The 25,313-nt window shown below is 44.9% G+C and overlaps 1 protein-coding gene and 1 non-coding gene across 2 annotated transcripts in view; one reads left to right on the top strand and one right to left on the bottom strand.

Annotated features, from left to right (window-relative positions):
* The window catches only part of LOC126456987 (protein Wnt-6-like), a 622,242-nt gene that overhangs the window by 323,623 nt on the left and 273,306 nt on the right, over nucleotides 1–25,313 (bottom strand). The gene's annotated exons all lie outside the window — the stretch shown is intronic.
* On the top strand, nucleotides 2,125–2,198 carry Trnat-ugu (transfer RNA threonine (anticodon UGU)). Its single transcript has one exon. It is a non-coding gene; the product is annotated as a tRNA-Thr (tRNA).

Genomic DNA, 25,313 nt, shown 5'->3' with positions numbered 1-25,313 from the left:
AGGATTCGAACCTGCGACCGCAGCAGTCCCACGGTTCCGGACTGCAGCGCCAGAACCGCACGGCCACCGCGGCCGGCGTCGGTGGTTCAAAAAATGGCTCTGAGCACTATGGGACTTAACTTCTGAGGTCATCAGCCGCCTAGAACTTAGTACTAATTAAACCTAACTAACCTAAGGACATCACAGACATCCATGCCACAGGCAGGATTCGAACCTGCGACCGTAGCGGTCGCTCGGCTCCAGACTGTAGCGCCTAGAACCGCACGGCCACTCCGGCCGGCGGCGTCGGTGGTGATAGCTGACGTAGGAGGAACTCGCACACCAAGTACATGCAACGCAAACGACACGCTTTACTGTGATCTGCTTCGCCAACAGGTGATCCCTGATATAGGGGAGAGATGTGCTTTGTGTGGTGTCACCGCCAGACACCACACTTGCTAGGTGGTAGTTTTAAATCGGCCGCGGTCCATTAGTACATGTCGGACCCGCGTGTCGCCACTGTGTGATCGCAGACCGAGCGCCACCACAAGGCAGGTCTCGAGATACGGACTAGCACTCGCCCCAGTTGTACGGACGACGTAGCTAGCGACTAGACTGACGAAGCCTCGCTCCTTTGCCGAGCAGATAGTTAGAATAGCCTTCAGCTAAGTCAATGGCTACGACCTAGCAAGGCGCCATTAGTAACCTTGCATGTATCTAAAGAGTCTCACTTGTATCGCCCAATCTCTAGATGTACCAAAAGGATGGATTAAAGTTAAGTATTCCAGAAGCTACGTACTTTTCTTTATAGCATTCATTACGTATCCTGTTTCAGACCTCACGCCCATCTGCGTGAGAGTAACGCGTGCCTTTCGGCTTCCTCTCATTGTGTCTAGGCTGTCTTGTCTAGACACAACACTTTGTACTCAGCTATTATCATGTACGGTGGAGCTCCACCTCCATCGCTCGTGGGGTCAGTCTGTTGCTCCGTAACACATTTGGAAAAACCGAATTACTGGCCGATCGTTCCAAACTGCGTGGCCACCAAGATCACTAGATTTGAACGTTTCTGACTTCTGGCTGTGGGGTCACCTGAAGGACAGGGTTTATCAACAGCACACTAGACTTAGAACTACTTAAACCTAACTAACCTAAGGACATCATACACATCCATGCCCGAGGCAGGATTCGAACCTTCGACCGTAGCGGTCACGCGGTTCCAGACTGTAGCGCGTAGAAACGCTCGGCCACAGTGGTCGGCTATAGGTTCAAGATGAGCATAGTGAGGGGGTTAACCAATATCCGACCTGTGATGTTTCCGGCAGCAGTAGAGTAATTCTAAAGCAGTTCCAGGCTGCCTGGATGCAGATTGTCGTCACATCGAGCAACGTTTGTAACCTGGAAAGGAAACGCGATAAGCAGTTAGCAAATGTTACCCTCTCTTGTGGAAGCGGAAATGTCCTTTCAATGCTTTGTTCTTTATTTCTCTTCCACGTGTCCTTACAAATGTTTCTACGGAGTTTCATTGCCCTACGGTCACTCGTTTTTCAGGGAGCCATCTCAAGCAGCACAAGTTTAATTATGACCACCCTCTACATTATTAGCAAGGTCTATTCATTGCTGTAACATGTACATGTGCAGCACTTACTTTTTCTTTCTTTTCTCAGTAGCAAAGCATAGAGATACCCGTCTTAGGAATACTTAATTTGTCTACATTATATTCCAGAGTTACCATTATGTTAAAGAGTTGCCATCTGATGTTGGCTACAAGCAAGCATTCGATACAGATGAAATGACACAATTTCAGAGATATTACTGGTGCCATATGATTTATGTATATAGACTGAAGCACGGAGTGAAGATTTGTAAAAAGGACAGGAATCGAAGTCAAGTCTCCTGCTTACAAGGCAGATACGTTAGCCACTCAGCCACCTTGCCACAGTGATTCACACCACTGCAAGGACTACCCGGCCACGCCTCTCTCCTTGATCCAAATTCTCACTGTCACCCCAGTCTACGTTCGGTGCTGACGTGCTGTTCTAGAACATGAAGAGCCTTGGCTGAACTAGGCTGGGGCGGCAGTGAGAGATTGGATCGAGGAAGGAGGCATCGCAGGATAATCCGTGCAGTTGTGTGAACCGCTAGGACAAGGTGGCTTAGTGGATAACGCACCTGCCTTGTAAGCAGGAGACCCAGGTTCGATTCCTGGCCTTGATACAAATTTCCAGTCGCCGCTTCAGTCTGTATACGTAAATCATATCCGTATGAAATCAGTAAAGTCTCTGAAATTGTGTCATTTCATTTGCGTAGATACCTGCACCTGGGTTTCAGGCTGGTTCCCACATTTATATTCGGTTCTGAGTTGCTATCCGAGGACACGAAGAGCCTCGGGAATTCTGTTTGTATATAAGGGGAATTTAAAAACTCGCCATGGTAGTCGAGAGCGCTATAGCGCTGCTTCCTGGACTCGGGTTGGCGCGCCGGCCCCGGATGGAATCCGCCCGGCGGATTAACGACGTTGGCCGGTGTGCTGGCCAGCCTGTATGTGGTTCTTAGGCGGTTTTCCACATCCCGCTAGGTGAATACCGGGCTGGTCCCCACGTTCCGCCTCACACGCGTCGCAGACAGTTGAAACATGTCCGCACTATTTCACGATTTACACTAGGCGCAGACAGTTGGGGTACACTGATTCCATCCTGGCGGGTACGGGATGGCGGTAGGAAGGGCATCCCGCCATCTCTACAACTAACATTTCCAAATCTGCTGTAACCGCGCCGACCGTGCGATCGCTGCGGGACTATGGCGTAAGCGAAAGAAAGAAAGACAGAATAAGGGGAATTTAGAGTAGACTGGGGCGGTAGTGAGAATTTAGATCGAGGAGGGAGGCATACCGACGTAATCCGTGCAGTTGTGTGAACTGATGTGCGAAGGTGGCATAGTGCCTAGTGAGCAGGAGAGCCAGGTTCGATTCCCAGCCTTGGTACAAATTTTCACTCGCTGCTTCAGTCTACATACATAAAGCCTTTTACAGTCTTGATAGGGCAGAGGTGCTAAATGATTTACTACTGCTTGGTACACCATATAAGTATGTTTCATTTATCCAAGCAACACTTGCTGCCTCCAAGCCTGTAATGTGAGGGTATGGAGAACTCAGTACATGGTTGAGCATTAGTAAAGGAGTCAGCGAAGGGGACGCGCTCCCTACAATGCTTTTAAACTGATTCTTGAAGCAGCCGTTCAAAAGCTTCAAATATCTAGTTACATGGGCAAAAATTCAATCCATGTATGTGTATATGCTGATGATATAGTAATTATTAGTAGAGGAAGATTTCTCTAGAGGCGAAAGATGCCACAATACCAACAAGCATTGCCATTAATGGAATGAAGACTAAGTATATGATTCTCACCAGGAAGGAAGACAATAAACTACCAGCAGCTGGTTCCAATTTTGAACATGTAGAACTTTGACTGTCTGGGATCTAATATTAATTGAACAAATTCCATGACTACTGATATAAAGCAGCCCATCCTAAATGGTAATAGATGCTGCCGCACTTTTAAGAAATTGTTGGTCTCTTGATTATTAAATAGACGAGTGAAATTTCAAATTCGTATTGTCATGATCACTCCCGTTGTAACCTAAGGTTATGACACATGGACAGTAACAAGTACTGATGAGCACCAGCTCAGGATAGCTGAACGCAGGGTTCTGCGCCAGATGTACGGGACAGGTCAAGATGCCAGGACGAACACTGAGCTCGAACGCCTCATAAAAGGATGTAGCGGCACCACCGTTTAGGATAGGGAAAGTTAATTTTGTGTGATATTTTGAGCATAAGTTACAGCCAGGTGCCCACCAGATTGCAGTAAGTTACGCTGACCAGCGGTTGCGAAGTGGAGTGGAGCCCACAGGGCCGTCGAACCGCTGGAAAGAGTAAACGCAGCGGTATGCATGCTGCAAGCCATAGGCAGAAGGGGCCCACTGGCGCAAACTGGCTGTGGTGCGTACGTGACGCAAAGCGACGCGTTGGCGAAACAGAGGCGTGCAGCCAAGTATAAATAGGTGTCGTTTTCTAAGGAGATTCATTCAAATGTGGCAGCTCTCCTGGACTGCGGCGCGTGTCACACCGCCGGGTTACACGCAGGAACAGATGGGGCGACAGACTCCCAGTCCACGGTGGGTCGTTGGTTCGACCCTCTGAGACCGACGCGGGGTCCACAGCCAGCCAGCCAGGGCGGGCCACTCTTTGGCTCGCTACTGCGGGCTTTCGTCTCGGCTCCCGATACACGCCAGAGACCTTCGTGGCGAGGGGCCGCAGATTCTGACGCCGGATCGCGGGCGGTCGTTGCCGCCGCGTTCCCACCTACGCCAGCCAAGGAAGAAGCAGCAGCGGGGCCGGCCTACAGCTCCCGGTGGAGCAGCGCGGAGTCAACGGGGATGGTGACCGCTGAGTCGGCTGCTGGCACAGCATTCCTGATGAAACAAACAAGGCCGGCAGGACACAGAGTTGCGTTGCACAGATCGCCAGGGCAGTGGCCTCAGCATTGTGGGGCCTGTGACGCGGACCGAGATCAACGAAGCACTGTAGTGGAAACGAATAAATCAATTATAAAAGTTCGGCCGAGTTTTAATACGGCACCTCCTAGCACTCACCAGTCAGCAAGGAGCAGATATTGCAAGAACGATAAAAAGTAGCAAAGTAGACTGACTTGGACATGTCCTTAGGACGGATACTGGAGGAACAACCAAAAAGGTTTTTGAAAGGAGGCCAACTGGAAGAAGACAGAGAGGAAAGCCATGAAATTGGTGGATAGACGATGTGGAAGAAGACGTAAAATTTCTCCGTTATAGGACCGGGAAGAATGGAGAAAACTTGTTGAACTAGCTAAGACCCAAGCAGGGTTGTAACGCCATGAAAAGAAGAAAACCAGTTGATACGCAAAAATGTCTTATTTAATCCATGATTTAGCAAACTGTGGGACAGTCTGGGAAAAAATGTAAGTACTAATCAAATGAAGTTGCTGACACTGGATTGAAGAGTTTTTAGCAAACAGATCACAGCATATTGTTCTCAATCGAGAGACGTCTACAGACGTTAAAGTAACCTCTGGCGTGCCACAGGGGAGTGTTATGGGACCATTGCTTTTCACAATATATGTAAATTACCTAGTAGATAGTGTCGGAAGTTCCATGCGGCTTTTCGTGGATGATGATGTAGTATACAGAGAAGTTGCAGCATTAGAAAATTGTAGCGAAATGCAGGAAGATCTGCAGCGGATAGGCACTTGGTGTAGGGAGTGGCAACTTGACCCTTAACATAGACAAATGCAATGTATTCCGAATACATAGAAAGAAGGATCCTTTATTGTATGATTATATGATAGCGGAACAAACTCTGGTAGCAGTTACTTCTGTAAAATATCTGGGAGAATGCGTGCGGAACGATTTGAAATGGAATGATCATATAAAATTAATTGTTGGTAAGGCGAGTACCAGGTTGAGATTCATTGGGAGAGTCCTTAGAAAATGTAGTCCATCAACAAAGGAGGTGGCTTACAAAACACTCGTTCGATCTATACTTGAGTATTGCTCATCAGTGTGGGATCCGTACCAGATCGGGTTGACGGAGGAGATAGAGAAGATCCAAAGAAGAGCGGCGCGTTTCGTCACAGGGTAAGTGTGATAGCGTTACGGAGATGTTTAGCAAACTCAAGTGGCAGACTCTGCAAGAGAGGCGCTCTGCATCGCGGTGTAGCTTGCTGTCCAGGTTTCGAGAGGGTGCGTTTCTGGATGGGGTATCGAATATATTGCTTCCCCCTGCTTATACCTCCCGAGGAGATCACGAATGTAAAATTAGAGAGATTAGAGCGCCCAAGGAGGCTTTCCGGCGGTCGTTCTTCCCGCGAACCATACGCGACTGGAACAGGAAAGAGAGGTAATGACAGTGGCACGTAAAGTACCCCCCGCCACACACCGTTGGGTGGCTTGTGGAGTATAAATGTAGATGTAGATGAAATTCAGTACGTAACCAAATCCAAGTACCACGTAATACCACAACCCGAAAGCACGTCATCAGGTGTTTCCCTGTTTACTGAAACGGCCGGTGCCCGCGCCGCCCCCGCCTCCGGCGCGCTCGCCCCCTCGAGCGCGAAAGAGGCCCCTAATGCGAGGTCGATTAAATATCGCTGTCCATCGGCGGCCGATCGCATCTTGGCCGTTCACGGCTGTCGCCCCGCGCGCGGCTGACAAAGCGTGGCCCGGGCCGAGCCTCCCCGTCCGGCCCCGCCTCCCGCCTCCATCCGATGAGCTTCCGATACCGCGGCCCCCGGACGATCAGATATCGCGCTGCCGCCGAACGATGATGTCAGTCTTCACGGTCGTGCGGTAATCGACGGCGTGCGGCGGTCGGCGGGCAGCCGGCAGCCGCCTTATTAGGAGGCGTTCCGCTTGGGGGCGCCGCGGCGACCGTGTCACCGCGGGGTCGGCGGGGGCGGACGGCAGAGGGCAGCTGACGCGACGTGTGGTCCAGGACCGCCGGGGCGCGAGTAACGGGCCTGCTGCACCACATCTCGCTTCTTGTTGCAGGGTATCTTCAAGAATGAGCGTCCAGCTCGACGCGTAGAAACGGAGGAAGTCCTTATTTGCAAGGTCAAAAATGTGTTAGTCACCCAAGGTGGAGCTGGTTCACCAATCTAGCCCAACATATGGGGCATCGTGTTAGCCGGTGCTTGCCGAGCGCAACGCCACTGGTCAAATGTTCAAATGTGCGTGAATTCCTAAGGTACCGAACTGCTGAGCCATCGGTCCGTAGACTTACACACTACGTAAACTAACTTAAACTGATTTATGCTAAGAACAACACACACACACACATGCCCGATACTCCATTTGCAGCACGCTCATAACCGTGCATTACGAGGACTTGGTGACGTCACACAGTGGAATTCGGGACCCACTAGAAACACGGTCTCCGCAACGGATACATCATGAACGCTTGGTTCCCTCCAGAGCCCACGTGAAATCAGTATGCCGTTTAAAAAATACCCATGTTTCTTAACTTAGTCATACGCTATTGAAAGCTTGCATGTCTTTAAACGCGCAGTTAAGAATAATTAAATTCGTCTGAAGTAGCAACTCACTCCCCGCCGGAGATGGTCGCTGCCACTCGTAACACCTGTAATGTCACAAATTGTGATGCATGCAACAGGATCCATGTATCTCGTAGGCCCCATTGGAATTCCACGTCCCACTACGTTGCGTAGCGTGAAATGCCGAATCTGGAACGTCAGATGTTTGCCTCGTGGTGAGGAAAGTGGTCAGTGAGATGTGACATAGTCTCACGTCACAACCAGATCTTATTGGGACCCCATAATGTAAGGAGTTAAACTGCATATTTGGTGTCTTTTATTACAGAGTATGTGGCATGAATACAAACTGTTTAAAAGCATCAGCAAATTGATGATCTCTCAAGAAAGCGTAGTTTTGGGTATGTTGTTGTTGTTGTGGTCTTCAGCCCTGAGACTGGTTTGATGCAGCTCTCCATGCCACTCTATCCTGTGCAAGCTTATTCATCTCCCAGTATGTACTGCAGCCTACATCCTTCTTAATCTTCTTGGTGTATTCATCTCTTGGTCTCCCTCTACGATTTTTACCCTCCACGCTGCCCTCCAGTACTAAATTGGTGATCCCTCGATGCCTCAGAACATGTCCTACCAACCGATCCCTTCTTCTAGTCAAGTTGTGCCACAAACTTCGCTTCTCCCCAATCCTATTCAGTACTTCCTCATTAGTTATGTGATCTACCCATCTAATCTTTAGCATCCTTCTGTAGCACCACATTTCGAAAGGTTCTATTCTTTTCTTGTCCAAACTATTTATCGTCCATGTTTCACTTCCATACATGGCTACACTCCATAGTTTGTTATAATAGATTTCAGGAAACTACATATTGGTAATTAAAGGATTCCCGTACTTGATGCTTTTGGCGTTATAACTTGTGTGCTACGCAAGTATACAGTTTCAATGCTGTGGCACAAGATGATCTATCAATTAAGGGCGTCGCTTTGGTATATTTTGTCATAATTAAGTATCAGATACTGACATTTGTAGATACAACGTTCACAGTCTCTAACGTATAAAAATACGTAGAAGCTATGTCGAAGCTGTACTGTCATTGATAGTGTCGTGAGCTGCAAAGAGAAAGGCAAATATTCGCATTGAGCTCCTACGAATCTTTTTTCACCTTTTGGTTTCTAAAAGATTTTGCATCTTTCTTATTAATTTAGTAAAAGTATTACCTGCAATAGTCGATGTTATTTATTATAAATAATAGATATGCTGCAATTCTTGTTACACAGGACAGTGATTGGAATATTTCCCCTCTGCACATAGATCTTAACGTGACTGTCAGTCTGTGTCAGATAGTAAACGAAAGTTACATGCTGGAATTTTTCGCTCTTATGAAATATAATATATTTGATTTTATAGATTGCCCCATATTTGTATCAATACAACAACGAGCGAACGGACGTTATGCATCCACAAACTGACATTAGAGACTGTACCTGAACTATATTCAATTTAAAACTGAAACTGAGATAGAAATTCAACTGCATTACCGACTGACTTCTACTAGTATTTATCTCACATCGCTGAGGAGCACTATGAAGTGTTCCTATACCAGCTATTCACTGCTTAAGCCGTCGACAAGTCCAGATCTTTGCGATTTTCTCCGCTCGTTTTCGACAGTCACTTCGTTAAGCAAAGAGTGTGCTCGCACAAAGCTGTAATGTCAGCCCCAAACCTATTGCCGATAAGATGCAGTGACATGAGGATGGTATCTGTTCTTTCGGACGGGTTCGAGTCCCGGTCGGGGCACACATTTTCAACTGTCCCCGTTGATGTATATCAACGCGTGTCAACTGCTTAGGGTCTTGATTTAATTATCATTTCAAGATGCAGTGAGTCCACCATCTACCATAGGCACATTTTTAAGTTTTCTGAAATCTATTGCATGCAAGTGTCCACGTCGCTATAAGGAGCTCTCTGTCGCCCTTGGTAGCCAACCTTTTTATGGAAGATTCTGACGAGCGAGAACTCGCCTCAGCTATTTTAAAACCAACTGTTCTTTGGTGGTACGTTGATGACACTTTTATAGTTTGGCCTCATGGTTTGGACAGTCTCCGAGAGCTCCTTCGGTATCTGAAATCCGTACATGAAAACATAAAATTTGCTGTGGAGGTGGTAAAAGAAGATTTCTTGGTGTTTTTAGGCGTCTTGGTGCGACGTAAGAGCGATGGCACACTTGGGCATTCGGTGTTTCGAAAGCCAACTCATACAGACCTGTATCTGCAAGCTACAAGCACAAACGAAGGGCGTTCTACAGACTTTAATCCACCGAGCTCATACCATCTCGGATGCCGATAATCTCAAAAAAGACCTGGACGATCTGCAAACTGTGTCCCAGAACAGGGAGACTTACAGTCGTACAAAAGGAAGACAAACATATTGTGGCAAATCTTAGATAGGGCAATCGACGCGCACAGCGCAGGAGTGCATCTTAAGACATAAGTGGCATAATCGCCTCCGCCAAGCCAAATGTCCACTGTCGCCAAACATTGTATTTCCATTGGCCATTTGATGCAAAAACCCAAACGAAACTGTGGTCAAAGCGTCAAACGTTTGGAACTCCGTCGTCAGCGAATCAGTGGAAATATGACTGTGTGAATCTTTGTTAATCGTGACGGTCGTTTTAAAAAAAATGGCTCTGAGCACTATGGGACTTAACAGCAGAGGTCATCAGTCCCCTAGAACTTAGAACTACTTTAACCTAACTAACCTAAGGACATCACACACATCCATGTCCGAGGCAGGATTCGAACCTGCGACAGTAGCGGTCTCGCGGTTCCAGACTGAAGCGCCTAGAACCGCTCGGCCACACCGGCCGGCCGGTTGTTTTCAGTTAAATTCTACATAGAATCCCGTCATACAACTTGCGTTCTATGGAAGTATGCTGTTTCACTGCTATGGTTTATTAATAGTTTGCCGGCCGCTGGTGGCCGGGCGGTTCTGGCGCTTCAGTCTGGAACCGCGCGACCGCTACGGTCGCAGGTTCGAATCCTGCTCATGCATGGATGTGTGTGTTGTCCTTAGGTTAGTTAGGTTTAAGTAGTTCTAAGTTCTAGGGGACTTATGACCTCAGCAGTTGAGTCCCATAGTGCTCAGAGCCATTTGAACCATTTATTAATAGTTTATGAAAAACAAAGTCGTTCTCGGTACAATCTGAATTAGTTAAATTTTGAATAATGACATCTATGTGTGTGTGTGGTTTGAGGTTTTCGGGCACACACATAGATGTCATTATTCAAAACTTAACTAAACAGTCTTTAGACATTCTATAAATTATGTAACATGTGACTAACACTGTTTTGTCATGTAAGAGCTGTAGTGTAGTTTACAGAGCCATGAACTATGTAGCAAAAGATAATGCCTTCACGTCGGGTTCTGATATGTATTGTCATCACCTTGTTTTTTTTTCTAAGAGGGTCTTTTTTTTTTTGGTCATCAGTCTGCTGACTGGTTTGATGCGGCCCGCCACGAATTCCTTTCCTGTGCTAACCTCTTCATCTCAGAGCAGCACTTGCAACCTACGTCCTCAATTATTTGCTTGATGTATTCCAATCTCTGTCTTCCTCTACAGTTTTTGCCCTCTACAGCTCCCTCTAGTACCATGGAAGTCATTCCCTCATGTCTTAGCAGATGTCCTATCATCCTGTCCCTCCTCCTTATCAGTGTTTTCCATATATTCCTTTGCTCTCCGATTCTGCGTAGAACCTCCTCATTCCTTACCGTATCAGTCCACCTAATTTTCAACATTCGTCTATAGCACCACATCTCAAATGCTTCGATTCTCTTCTGTTCCAGTTTTCCCACAGTCCATGTTTCACTACCATACAATGCTGTACTCCAGACGTACATCCTCAGAAATTTCTTCCTCAAATTAAGGCCGGTATTTGATACTAGTAGACTTCTCTTGGCCAGAAATGCCTTTTTTGCCATAGAGATTCTACTTTTGATGTCCTCCTTGCTCCGTCCGTCATTGGTTATTTTACTGCCTAGGCAGCAGAATTCCTTAACTTCTTTGACTTCGTGACCATCAATCCTGATGTTAAGTTTCTCGCTGTTCTCATTTCTACTACTTCTCATTACCTTCGTCTTTCTCCGATTTACTCTCAAACCATACTGTGTACTCATTAGACTGTTCATTCCGTTCAGCAGATCATTTAATTCTTCTTCACATTCACTCAGGATAGCAATGCCATCAGCGAATCGTATCATTGATATCCTTTCACCTTGTATTTTAATTCCACTCCTGAACCTTTCTTTTATTTCCATCATCGCTTCCTCGATGTACAGATTGAAGAGTAGGGGCGAAAGGCTACAGCCTTGTCTTACACCCTTTTTAATACGAGCACTTCGTTCTTGATCGTCCACTCTTATTATTCCCTCTTGGTTGTTGTACATATTGTATATGACCCGTCTCTCCCTATAGCTTAGTCCATGACTGCGCGGCTATTCAGTGTTATCCATACAAATTTCATAAGTGTGAAAATATCTCTGTCTGTTAAGCTTTCACGACTTAATTGCTGAATCTATGAACTATGATATGGGAATAGCTTGAACCCCGAGGAAAAACATAGGGTACTTAAGAAGAAAAGAACCTAAGAGGGTGAAGTAGGGAATGGAACATCTTTACATCAATGAGCGTAAACCACGCATTACGTACACGTTGCCTGATGTAGAGCTACTTCAATAACACAGTACATACTTGTATACACACGCTCCTGTCCACGGCCCACTGCACGCACCGCTCGGCACCGACGCTGTGCGTGTCGTCAAGTCATGCGTTGGAGCAGTAGCGAGGAGGGGGGGGGGGGGAGGGGGAGGTATATCACGAGCTATGCTTAGCCGAACAGCCAGACACATGAGGGCAGTTGACTAGTACGTACAGTAGCTTATTTACTCACCTCCACTCATCATAATTGAACTACTGATGCGTGAAGAAAGTAGTGGATAACAGCTGGTTTCTTGTAAACAGGAGCGCTCCATCTGAGTCAGGATTTGTTCGATTTTCTGAATGTGTCATTCATTATGCACCAATAAGTTGCAAGACTACAATCTACACTACTGACCATTAAAATTGCTACACCAAGAAGTGATGCAGATGATAAACGAGTATTCATCGGGCAAATATATTATACTAGAACTGACATGTGATAACATTTTCACGCAATTTGGGTGCATAGATCCCGAGAAATCAGTACCCAGAACAACCACCTCTGGCCGTAATAACGGCCTTGATACGTCTGGGCATTGAGTCAAACAGAGCTTGGATGGCGTGTACAGGTACAGCTGCCCATGCAGCTTCAACACGATACCATAGTTCATCAAGAGTAGTGACTGGAGTATTGTGACGAGCCAGTTGCTCGGCCACCATTGAACAAGTTGGCGAGAGTAGACGAGGTACTGGCAGAAGTAAAGATGTGAGGACGAGGCGTGAGTCGTGCTTGGGTAGCTCAGTTGGTAGAGCACTTGCCCGCGAAAGGCAAAGGTCCCGAGTTCGAGTCTCGGTCCGGCACACAGTTTCAATCTGCCAGGAAGTTTCAAGTTGGTGAGAGATCTGGAGAATGTGCTGGTCAGGGCAGCAGTCGAACATTTTCTGTATCCAGAAAGGCCCGCACAGGACCTGCAACATGCGGTCGTGCATTATCCTGCTCAAATGTAGGGTTGCGCAGGGATCGAATGAAGGGTAGAGCCACGGGTCGTAACACATCTCAAATGCAACGTCCACTGTTTTAAGTGCCGTCAATGCGAACAAGAGGTGACCGAGACGTGTAACCAATACCACCCCATACCATCACGCCGGGTGATACGCCAGTACGGTGATGACGATTACACGCTTCCAATGTGCGTTCACCGCGATGTCACCAAACACGGATGCGACTATCATGATGTTGTAAACAGAACCTCGATTCATCCGAAAAATGACGTTTTGCCATTCGTGCACCCAGGTTCGTTGTAGAGTATACTATCGCAGGCGCTCCTGTCTGTGATACAGCGTCAAGGGTAACCGCAGCCATGGTCTCCGTGCTGATAGTCCATGCTGCTGCAAACGTCATCGAACTGTTCGTGCAGATGCTTGTCTTGCAAACGTCCCCATCTGTTGACTCAGGGATCGAGACGTAGCTGCACGATCCGTTACAGCCATGCGGATAAGATGCCTGTCATCTCGACTGCTAGTGACACGAGGCCGTTAGGATCCAGCACGGCGCTCCGTATTACCCTCCTGAACCCACCAATTCCATATTCTGCTAAGAGTTATACATCTCGACCAACGCGAGCAGCAATGTCGCGATACGATAAACCGCAATCGCGATAGGCTACAATCCGACCTTTATCAAAGTCGGAAACGTGATGGTACGCATTTCTCCTCCTTACACGAGGCATCACAACAACGTTTCACTAAGTAAAGCCGGTCAACGTCTGCTTTTGTATGAGTAATTGGTTGGAAACTTTCCTCGTGTCAGCACGTTGTAGGTGTCGCCACCGGCGCCAACCTTGTGTGAATTTTTATGGCCAGTAGTGTACTTAAACCTAACTAACCTAAAGACATCACACACACCCATGCCCGAGGCAGGAATCGAACCGGCGAACGTAGCAGCAGCGCGGTTCCCGACTAAAGCGCCTGCAACCGCTCGGCCACACCTGCCGGCACTGGATAATTCCATCCATCTTCGACGACCGGAACACAGTCAACGCTGCTAATTTACTCACGACCATTTTTGTAAAGAAACTGTGTCATTCGCGGGTGATATGAAGCCGCGAACTACCGCTGGAACCCGCTGCGGTCGCGAATCAGTTTGAGTAACACGTTCCGTGAGAAGTAGCAGACCATTTCATACCGTGGAGCAAACACGACGGATACCAAGTTTGGCGTGTTTCACGATGAGAAAATACGTCTCGCGTGAGGAGGGCTTTAAAGGCGCGACTGTGTGATGTAATTCTGTTGAACCTGCAGGTCAGCTTGGGCTTTCGACACCGCCCGTGGCCTTGAGTCGTGACCTAATACTGTCATGGTGGGTGACGTCAATCGTTAGTCAGAGATTACACATTGTCTTTGATTGTTCCAGTAACGAGAGTAACAGTGTATCAGAATATACGGTGTTGGCTAAATTGGGAGCCCCATCCGCGGGGAGCCCGGCCGCATGGTGCAAGTCTTTTTTGGTGACTAGTTGTCACCACTCCGGCGACTTGCGTGTCGATGCGGATGCAATGATGATTGAGACAACATCCAGTCCCCCAGCGGGGGACGAAACGTTGTTGTGATACCTCGTGTAAGGAGGAGAAATGCGTACCATCACGTTTCCGACTTTGATAAAGGTCGGATTGTAGCCTATCGCGATAGCGGTTTATCGTATCGCGACATTGCTGCTCGCGTTGGTCGAGATGTATAACTGTTAGCAGAATATGGAATTGGTGGATTCAGGAGAGTAATACGGAGCGCCGTGCTGGATCCTAACGGCCTCGTATCACTAGCAGTCGAGATGACATGCATCTTATCCGCATGGCTGTAACGGATCGTGCAGCTACGTCTCGATCCCTGAGTCAACTGATGGGGACTTTCACCCGGACGAGAATCTAGGCCTTTCCTAGGAGCGGCGAGGCGGAAACGGGGGGGGGGGGGAGGGGGGGGGGATGGAGAGCCGCATGCTGCCCCCCACTACATCATGAGCAGACAAATACTGGAACTAAAATTGAAAGTCTGGAAAAAATAAAAAAATATAAAGAACATGTATTCAGCCATGCAATTCACCCTTCCCACATTGAGGTCGCCGCCTGAACGTGTTGGTACACAGAACCATTCCGTAATGATCATACAATTGTCAAGAATGTAGAAGGTTGGGTATCCCAACTATTGGGCGGAGGGGGGGGGGGGGGGGGGAGAGGAGGATTGTTGTTCGCGAAGCGCAAATAGCTGACAAAGGTACAACGGTATGCAGGGTAATATTCAAGTGTACGATGAGATTCCAGTATATGGCAACAAAAATCATGTGTGGAGTGTGGGTGATCAAGGAAAAGGTAGGCAATAGCCTGACCTCGGACCCATGTGATAGTGTGGTGCTTAGTAGAGGGAAAATGAGAAGTGTGTGGGAAAAGGAGTTCCCCTAGAACTTAGAACTACTTAAACCTAACTAACCTAAGGACATCACACAAAACCATGCCCGAGGCAGGATTCGAATCTGCGACCGTAGCGAACGCGCGGTTCCAGACTGTAGCGCCTAGAACCGCTCGGCCACAACAGCCGGCACCCAGACGTTTGTCGTACGACTGTCAGTGGAGGGCATTTGTGAAAGATACATGAAAACGTTGATCCTACCGTAACTGTTCAAAGTCCCTTTGTTGCACGTGCACTCATGTGAAAAATGTTCCCTCGTACAATCGGGTAGTTCTTTTGAAAATTGAAACTTTGTAGTCCTAAGAGACGGAAAAATATACCTGAAATTTCTATTTTCACTCATATTGAAGATATAATCTTATGAAGTACCTTACATGCGTTGACTATGATGCCAAACAATGTTCTAATAAGAAATGTACGTATTAAAACGTAACTTTAACGTGCACGAATCCGACTAGCGACCAGCATAATAACGAGTCTTAAAAGTAAATCCCGTGCAGGCGACGGCGGTATTTTGGCCAGCGTAAAGTTCCTGACACGCCTTTCGTGGCCACTGGCGCGGGCACTTGGCCACGTTCGGTGTCGCATGCCTGTAACCCCAGCAAGGAAGCGGGCCGGCGACGCACCACGTCCGCCGATGGGCAGCCGCGATAAGAGTGTGTAATACCACCAAGTGCCGGCTAACGTTATTAACGGCTATTAGTTGTATAATTACACACTTAATGACTTACCTTTACGCGAGTCGCCGGCGCGCTGACTATAAAAGCAGACTTTGATCGTCACGTTGGACGTGCAGAGGAGCTGCCGGTACGGAGTGACGTCTCCTAGGGACAGCGTACCGCTCTCCCACAACGATCACCTGTGCCGAGCGCCCTCGAGCGCCCGTGTCGCACCACTCCTCTCAGCTGGCACTTGCTAAGCTGTCACTTTCTGGTAACAGTGACTGCTGCTAATGTTACTTTTCGGTAACTGGTATTTTTAGCTGTTATTTCCAACAGCTTTAACTAACATTTTACGAATTCCCAAGATGTATAACTCCGCACTTCAGGTCGAAAAAATCGATTTTCGGTTTTCATCATGTTTCGATAGATTAAGGTTTTATTTAAGTACTGTGAAAAGGGTTTTGCTGAAAAAAATTTTTTCGAGCATTTAAAGAGCATTTACCTACCACGTGTGTTTATGTACCGCGCCCACTTCTCGGGTCTAATTTAGCAGGGGATACAACCCGTCGGCTTTGACCAATGACGTCATAACTGGCCAGAGAGCATGTATTACAAAGATGAAAGAGCCGAGAAGAATGTTCAGAAACAAAGAAATACAAGAGAGAAAAACTGTACTTCACATACATAACGGCCACTAGTATTTTCACGTTAACGATATCGCATGTTTGTATCTTACAAGGGGAGGCCGCCAATTGTGAAATGCAGATTCGATTCATACTGTGCATAATAAAAGCTCATGGCCAGAGGTGTAATGTGGCAAAGCACCAAGATGCACTTCTCAGCCGTTGTCGAGAAAATCGACAGTTAAAAGAAACCGTTGCGGTAAAATAATCTCTACGATTACTAGTTTTCTGCAGCGTCGTGGCGCAGCGGTAAGCGCTCGTGTTCGTAATCCGAAGGTCACCGGATCGAATCTCGCGCTATGCAGCTTTTTTTTGTTTTTTGTAATTCAAATGTATACACACTCACACACACACACACACACACACACATATATATATATATATATATATATATATATATATATATATATATATATATATATCGTCCACCACCAATTGTCTTCTCTGATTTTTGCCGATATGATACGATACGCGTGGTATGCATCAAACTTGACGAACGATAGAACAATTTTTCAGAATGTCAATCAGGTGTGTTTCCCAACAGATAATTTAAAAAACAATTGTTCTTGTAAAAACGCATCGTTTATCAGATGTGCTCGATGTCGTGCTGTTTTCTGCTTCCCATGTTTCTATGATAACTATCACTCTGGTTCGTGCGATACTCCAGCTACTTCTGGTCACTAATTGTTAATTATGTGCGATTGTATACCGAACTATTCAATAAATTGTATCCACTTGAATACTATTTGTGATATTGTGTTTTATTTCAAGTTTTATTTTTCCACGACAAACGACTTTCAGCAACTTATTATATGCATAATTGTTGCAACTGATTGCCGGGAATTTTATATATATATATATATATATATATATTTGAATTACAAAAAACAAATAATTAAAAAAATTTGCATGTCGCGAGATTCGATCCTGCGACCTTCGGATTACGAACCCGAGCGCTTACTGCTGTGCCACGACGCTGTAGAAAATTATTAATCGCAGAGAGTATTTCACCGCAACGGTTTCTTTTAGCTGTGAATTTTCTCGACAACGGCTGAGAAGTGCATCTTGGTGCTTTGCCACATTACACCTCTGGCCATGAGCTTTTATTATGCGTAGTATGAATCGAATCTGAATTTGACAATTGGCGGCCTCCCCTTGTTAGTAAAAATGGCTCTGAGCACTATGGGACTCAACATCTTAGGTCATAAGTCCCCTAGAACTTAGAACTACTTAAACCTAACTAACCTAAGGACATCACACACACCCATGCCCGAGGCAGGTTTCGAACCTGCGACCGTAGCAGCCTCGCGGTTCCGGACTGCAGCGCCAGAACCGCACGGCCACCGCGGCCGGCTTGTATCTTAGTATTTCTCCGCAAAATACAATGGAAAGAAATGAATGAAATATATTACTAGCAAAGAATACATCACGTTACATGTTTGTCAGTTGTATCTCGAAACTCTTTCGAACTGTATTGCTTAAGTGAAGTACGGGATACAAGTTCAGCGTACGTCGAATTCTTAGTTTCGACTAGTATTGCTGTCCTGTTGTTCACTTGAACTATGTATCCCCTGCTTTACTAAACCGTAAATGAAACACCAGATACAAATTAAAAGCCCATTAGAAGTGTGTTGCTTCAGTACAGTACGGAATACGAGTTTTTCGTAAGTAGATTTCTTCGTTTTCACTAGCATCACTGTCCTGTTCTTCACTTGAACGATGTGTCCTCCGCTTCAGTAAACCCTAAATGGAACACGGGATACAAATTGTAGATGTGTTGTTTATTTCATCTCCGCTTACGTACATATCAGTACTATTGATGACAGAAGGACCTACGTATGTAATATATGTATACCAGACTTCCGTTGACCTCTACATATGCACCTGGTAACAAAAAGGTGGAAATAGACGAACGTTACATTTGCAACTTGTACCTCAATTGAACTACACGGAGACAAGAAGACGACAGATGTACAATTTGTATCCCGTACTTCACTATGGAGTACAGTTTTCTTGTTGCCTTGGACGCTTATAGTATCCCATTTGTTACTTGAGCTATATAGCTGTACGCAACATTTGTATCTTGCTCGCCAATTGACATATATAGTGTCAGTGTAAAGGCGAACTGAAGGACGGGATACAAATTTTAGTTGTGTCGTCAGTGTAAAGGCGAAGTGAAGGAGGGGCTCAAATTTTAGTTGTGTCGGGGGGTTTCGCCTTTACTATAGCAAGTACACATTCGAAAATGTCGTACTGATACTAGTACTGGGAAACGAAAGAAGATCGACAGCTGAGAAAATACACATATTGGTGGAATAAAACAGTGAAATATCAAAATAGTGAAATGCCGTGAAAGAAGCAAATGGAAAAGTGAACTTACCACACGGAAATATCGAGGAATAACTGAAGCTCGCCTAGACAGACAGTAACGAAAATTACATACCCATAAACAGACAAATCGATTCCTATAAACGAAAATAAGACACTAAAAATTTTTCTGTAATAACAGACTAATACTCCAAATCACCCCAATATCATTACGAATAATTATTTTAATGTACAATGATAGCGCTTATCCGGAACACGGAACTGTTTTATTATCTATGCCTCGAAGTGAAGACATTACTATCTACGACTAATGTATGACGTCATTGGTCAAAGCCGACGGGTTGTATCCCCTGCTTCACTAGACCCTACTTTTCTGTCACCCACTTTTCTGCATATATTTCAGATCTTTATATCCCCTACATTGCACGTTAGGGATTTTTTTTTACTCCAGAGTGTGTTGGCTATCCTTGGAATGCAACGGTCGGTATTCTTTTGTTTCTGCTGTTTGTAAACAACACGCTTTCTAACACGCGGTTACTTTTGTTCAAGTGTGATTGCGAGTAGTTGTCAGAGAAAACTTGCAGGTATACTATGGGCAGACAATTAGGAGAAATAAAGAAAATCTGGAGGCAATGAAGAGATATGTTAGGGCCATATTCTTCCGTAAGTCCTCTACTGATGATAAGCCATGTCATGGGTTGTGTCAATCAGGAGAAAATTCGTGGTGCAAACACAATTGGGCTCAGGCAACTGGAGAATCTTATTCTCACCAGAATTCTCTTTCTGCTGCTGTTATTATAGGAATTAAACCTATTTTCAGAGACATGGCTCATCCTGACCTTCTAAGGAAATGTCTGCATGGGCAGACACAGAACCCAAATGAATGTTTCAACAGCATAATTTGGAACAGCCTTCCTAAAACTGTATTTGTAGGCATGCATACAATGAAACTAGGAGTTCATAATGCTGTTATTACATTCAGTTGTGGTACTATTGGAAAGTGTTCGGTACTGAAAAAGCTGGGAATTAATCCTGGTGAAATTATGTTCACTGGCCTGTAACATTGCGATAAAATGAGGATAGCCGATGCAGACAGGTCTCCATCTAATATGGCCAAGAGAGAAAGACAAACATCCGGGAAGGTGAAAAAGAAGCTGGAAGATCTGCTAGAGACCAAAGAAGCGCCATCATATGCAGCAGGACAGTCTTAAGTAACTTTAAGTAACAAATTTCAAAAGTTTTTTCTTTAAAGTCAATTTCCCACAAATTAAAATTTTCAGTAATATTCCCCATTGTATCAGAAACTGTCATAGATAAATGAATGAAATTTTCAGAGATTCTGAATAATATAAAAAGCTACCTCTGGTACTACATTCATTACTATTCCCCCATTAGGAAATTCACAAAAAATATTTTCTGCAGAAAAAAACTTAATATTTTTGTTAATAAATTTAAAAAAGTATATCTTAAAAAATTTGAAATGGATTAAGTATATTTTAGTACAGTTACCTCTATTAGCATAATGTAACACACAGTAAAAATACTGAGGTCCTGCATCAAATAGTTTTTTCAGAAATGGGTCAAATACTTGCCTAAATTAACATGTCTTAGACAGGCAGGGTCTGGTCCCCTTAATATGTTCCTTCTGTTATTTCTCACCGTAGTTGTAATCAGTAACAAGTAACAACTGACAAACACTGGCAAGTATGTCTGCTAACTGTTATTCTCACTAGGTGAACTGCGTCGCTGCAACGGACATGATACGTCCCAGCCTGCAAAGACGATTACTTATCAGGACTCCAGTAAGCCAACTGACAAAAAGTTACGTGAGGTGATATTGTTAATATCTGCTACTATTCTTTCTCAGATGTTAAGTGATAAACAAAAGTTACGTGAGAATTGATCACGCTCATGCACAGAGGAAACTTTATCCCAACAAATCCGTCTATACTATGATTTACATTTTTTTTTTTTTTTTTGCTTTAGCAGGTATAAAAATATCGAAGTGTGGTGTCCACAGTCATAACATAAATTGCAACGCAGTACAGTACGAAGTAGTGTTTAGAATGCAGATTTTAGCCGCTTAGTTTATTGACGGGTGTCTAAATTAAATGTTGTCACTCAGTATAGATATAATTCAAAATATCATTGACAGAATAACAGGAAGCTGACTCTGCTCATATAGACCGTCTTAGGCTGGAGGAAGTATAAGTGAAATCACACTACAAGTGTGAAGACCTTCCCCACTCAGCTGCTTTCATTATTGGAAATATTGGCAGTTGTACACTGTAAATAACACTGCTAGCAATCAGTAAAATAGTTGAGTAATCCTCGTTATTTTCCAGACACATCTATTATGATTATTGTGTGCCCTACATATCCACCCACTTCTGGGAGAGAGAATCTTAAAGATTCAAGATACATAAGGGCCGATAACAAAGTTTCTGTTCGAAGGCCGTACAGTCCAGAATCAGTATCGAATCAAACAAAATCGTCGTGACCAACGAGGCAATCATATCACCGACGCACCAGGTTCAGTTTATCCGTTTGGTAAAACATCATGTCCTGCTGTGTGACGTAGTCGGTAACTACCCGCTGCGCATCCTCCTCCGATGGGGTCGACCCTTCAAGGCATTGTTTAAGGGCCCGAAGGCATGATAATCGCATGGGGAGGCATCAGGACTACATGGCAGGTGTCCAAGAGTCTGCCGCTTGAGTTGGCGTAACGTCTTCTTTACGACATTTGCGGTTTGGGGACGTGCGTTACCCTAATGCAGCATGGAACTTACAGCACCATTCCACGACGGTGCTTTTCGACAGACATACTGCTCCATACACGTTCCTCATTCTCCGCTGGATGTCGACCGATGTTTTCCATTCGGCAGCCAAGAAAAGGATAACAGGTAGTTGGCCCTGTTTGGACGCATGTGGTAATAACATCGTCATAGATCACATTGTAGCGTTTACGGCACGCACGTCGGAAAGACACGAATGCCGCACTAATCTCTTGTCTACATGTCGATTCTTATATAAACTCATCGGTGTGGCTCGACATTGCTTATACGCTGCGGTAACGCCCTCAAAAGGAAACTTTTTGATCGTCTCTTGCACACTGATAGCGTGACGCACAAGGTTCTAAGAGCTAAATGTCCGCCTACAGAGAGCCTAATGTCTTGAATGTTATAATGCTACATTGTTACTTGTTACTTATTTTGTTATTGGCAACAGACGAAATACCATTATAACAGTCGAAGTAATATGTCACGTGGAAGTATGAATGCCGTAAAACAGATGGAGTGCAATCTACTTGTGACTGAAATCACAGACAAACAGTGATAACTTATTATTAAGAAAAGTGTGAACCTCAGTGGCTTGTGATTTTTAACAGTTGAGTCATTTCTTATCCACCTCTAGCCAACAGGCTGTCCTCTTACTGTAGTGATGGGCACGTCTCTTCAAATGTATATAACAGCAAGACAATCCCCATAGTGGAGAGAGAGGTAATGGTAGTATAGGAGGTAGGAGATAAGGGACTAGATTTTGGAGCTCATCTCATTGTTTAGTTATGCCCGAATAATGCAAAGAGATTCGAAATTCTGAAGTTATCAGGGATAAAAGACAGTATGCGATAGAGTATCTACAACTTGTACGAAAATCAGACAGTGGTTATAAGAGTCTAAGGACAAGAAAGGGAGTCGTTAGTTGAGAAGGGATAGAGACAGGCGCGTGACCTATCTCCACGTACTATGGATGTTCGATGATCATGATGTTTACGTGTGAAAGTTGGCAGTTAAAAGATGGATATTTCAATATCGATAATAAAGTCTTTGAAATATCACAACTGTTTTGTCGTCCGGCTGGTAGACGCTAAGGACTTGGTGGGTTCTATGAAAGAGAGAGCAAAATAATAAGATGAACACAGACTGTTTGCGATATCCAATGCAAGTCCTCGAGATACGCCGAGTCCAATGTCCACAACCTTAACAGAGGCTCGGTGACACAGCTTAGACTAGAGAGATCGAACTGAAATGACTAGAAGTCGGTGCGGCATCATTCTAATTCAGTTCTGTGGCAGCGCTGACCACTCTGGCTAATGACGTTGTCTCGGTAGACTGGCTGCGTAATCACTAGGTCGCTGCCAAACTCTGAAAGTGGAATGGCATGGCATGGTATAGACAGAACACGATAACACGTAACGTATATGTTAAAGACCAAATATCGACCTACGATGATGGAAATAAAGCCAGGCTACTTGTTACCACAATCAGTAATTTTTTCGTCATTTGAACGAGTATTATTCTGGAAAAGACTCTCAGCAACACCACTGCAACGTATTTGTGACTTATCAAACGTACCTGTTGGGGAGAGAGGGGAGACAGCCATATTTTTGAACGAACTAGGCCGGAACAACGGATATTGCTGGAGCTAAGCATGGACTAATGTCTCCGATCATTCGATCTGTTCATACTTTCGTACTGCCAGGTAGAGTGGACAACCTGCTGATAAATAATGGGAAAACAGGGAAACTAAATTTGATTTACAGAATCGACAATTGCAAGATAGCACAAGAAAAGAATACTATAAAACTGAATAGAAACAGAGCAACCATCACAGCTCAGTTTAAACAAGATCCTTTAGAAATATTAAATGATATCATCGGTGTACAGCTACATTGCCAGTGTCTGGAAGACTCTTATCAAAATCGGAACATCATCACTCTCAACAACACAAAAAACCGAAGGGGAAAATTCTCTCAAGAATATTATTTTTACAGTCTGTAGAAAATGCATTGCGGTATATGCAGCATTAATTATTCATGTATTAGTGGGTTATAATATATATAAAGCAGAGTGTATGTGTCTATGTCCGGGATCTCCTTCCAAGTCCCTGGATCGATTTCAGCCAAATTTGGGTCCAGTAGGAGCGTAGTTGTGGGCAAAAGTGTTTTTTTCAGTCCGTGGCGTACAGGGCAGTCTGCATGCCAGAGACTGGAAAAAACACATTTTTGCCCACAACTAAGGTCCTATTGCAGCCAGATTTGGCTGAAATGATCCAGGGGTTTGGTAGGTGACCTTGGATTTACACACATACAATCTTACACCCTGGTGTATACAGGCTGATCCAGCTGCCCCTACCACTGTTGCTTTATGCAACCTGCAATGTTATACCTGGGCTTCATAAACCACGCACAAGATTTTGATATTCTCTCCGCTCGCTACGTGCAAATTATTAGTCTTACAGAAAAAATGAACAGAACTTTTTCTAGGAAATTTAATCTTGTTAAATTTTGTACCGCCCTGCACGACAGGTATGTTGTGTAGGAAGAATATCGGACTGCCACATCCACCTGCTTTGCAGGGCAACCTACATATAAGGGCAAGAAATGGTTTTCTGGGGCCCAACATGAAGGCTGGGTTTCTAGCAAAAGACTGCTTTCTCCTAGTATGTGATTGCATGGGTAATCTAATAAGTGAAAGTAACGCAATTGGAACACACATTCCCATATTAGGATAACTTCAGTTTGCCACCATAGTGGCTGCATTCAGCCTCGTATTTTTACTAAGTGGTTTGACAATTGTGTGAAATTTTTAAAGCCCTCTTGTGACAGTCCTGTTCTGATAATGCTTCAGGGGCATCATAGACAAAGCAAGAGAAAACCATGTCCCTATCGCCTTTTTATCACCCTATTCAACGCATAAAATGCATCCTCTTGTGCAGAATTCATGTGATCGGTTACAGTCACTATCCACAAGCAATAGGAACCTGGTGAGCAAATAACCCAGCTCATTTTTAACTATGAGGTTATTTGCAGCGACCTTTTCGAGAGTAGAAAGAACGGAAAATGCATATTAACGGCCTCTGGTAAATGGGACTTTTCCCATATAACAGGCGTATATTTCGAGTAATGGTTTTTCAGTACACCAGGAGTTTGAGATGCGAGATAAAAACAGTGGAGTAAGGGAGTCCAAATGGTATAAGAATGGTCGATTGTTCGGTCGATGTTGTTGTTCATCCCGCGTACTGAAAACCTTGAAAAATAAACCTTATTTTATTTCTGCTTGAAGGTCACTATATACAATAAATGAAAATGCGCAATTAGCATGAATTACAATACATTCTCTAAAGCCGGCCGCGGTGGCCGTGCGGTTCTAAGCACTTCAGTCCGGAACCGCATGACTGCTACGGGCGCAGGTTCGAATCCTGCCTCGGGCATGGATGTGTGTGATGTCCTTAGGTTAGTTAGGTTTAAGTAGTTCTAAGTTCTACGGGACTGATGACCTCAGATGTTGAGTCCCGTAGTGCTCAGAGCCTTTTGAACATTCTTTAAAATTCACCACTTACAATGCTAAATTATTATTATTATTATACAATGCTATTATTATTATAATCATAAGAAGGACCGCCCCGGTAGCTGAGTGGTCAGC

Source organism: Schistocerca serialis, chromosome 2 (assembly GCF_023864345.2).
Source record: "Schistocerca serialis cubense isolate TAMUIC-IGC-003099 chromosome 2, iqSchSeri2.2, whole genome shotgun sequence".
NCBI classification, from domain to species: Eukaryota; Metazoa; Arthropoda; class Insecta; order Orthoptera; family Acrididae; genus Schistocerca; species Schistocerca serialis.
This window is presented reverse-complemented; position numbering and strand designations above follow the sequence as displayed.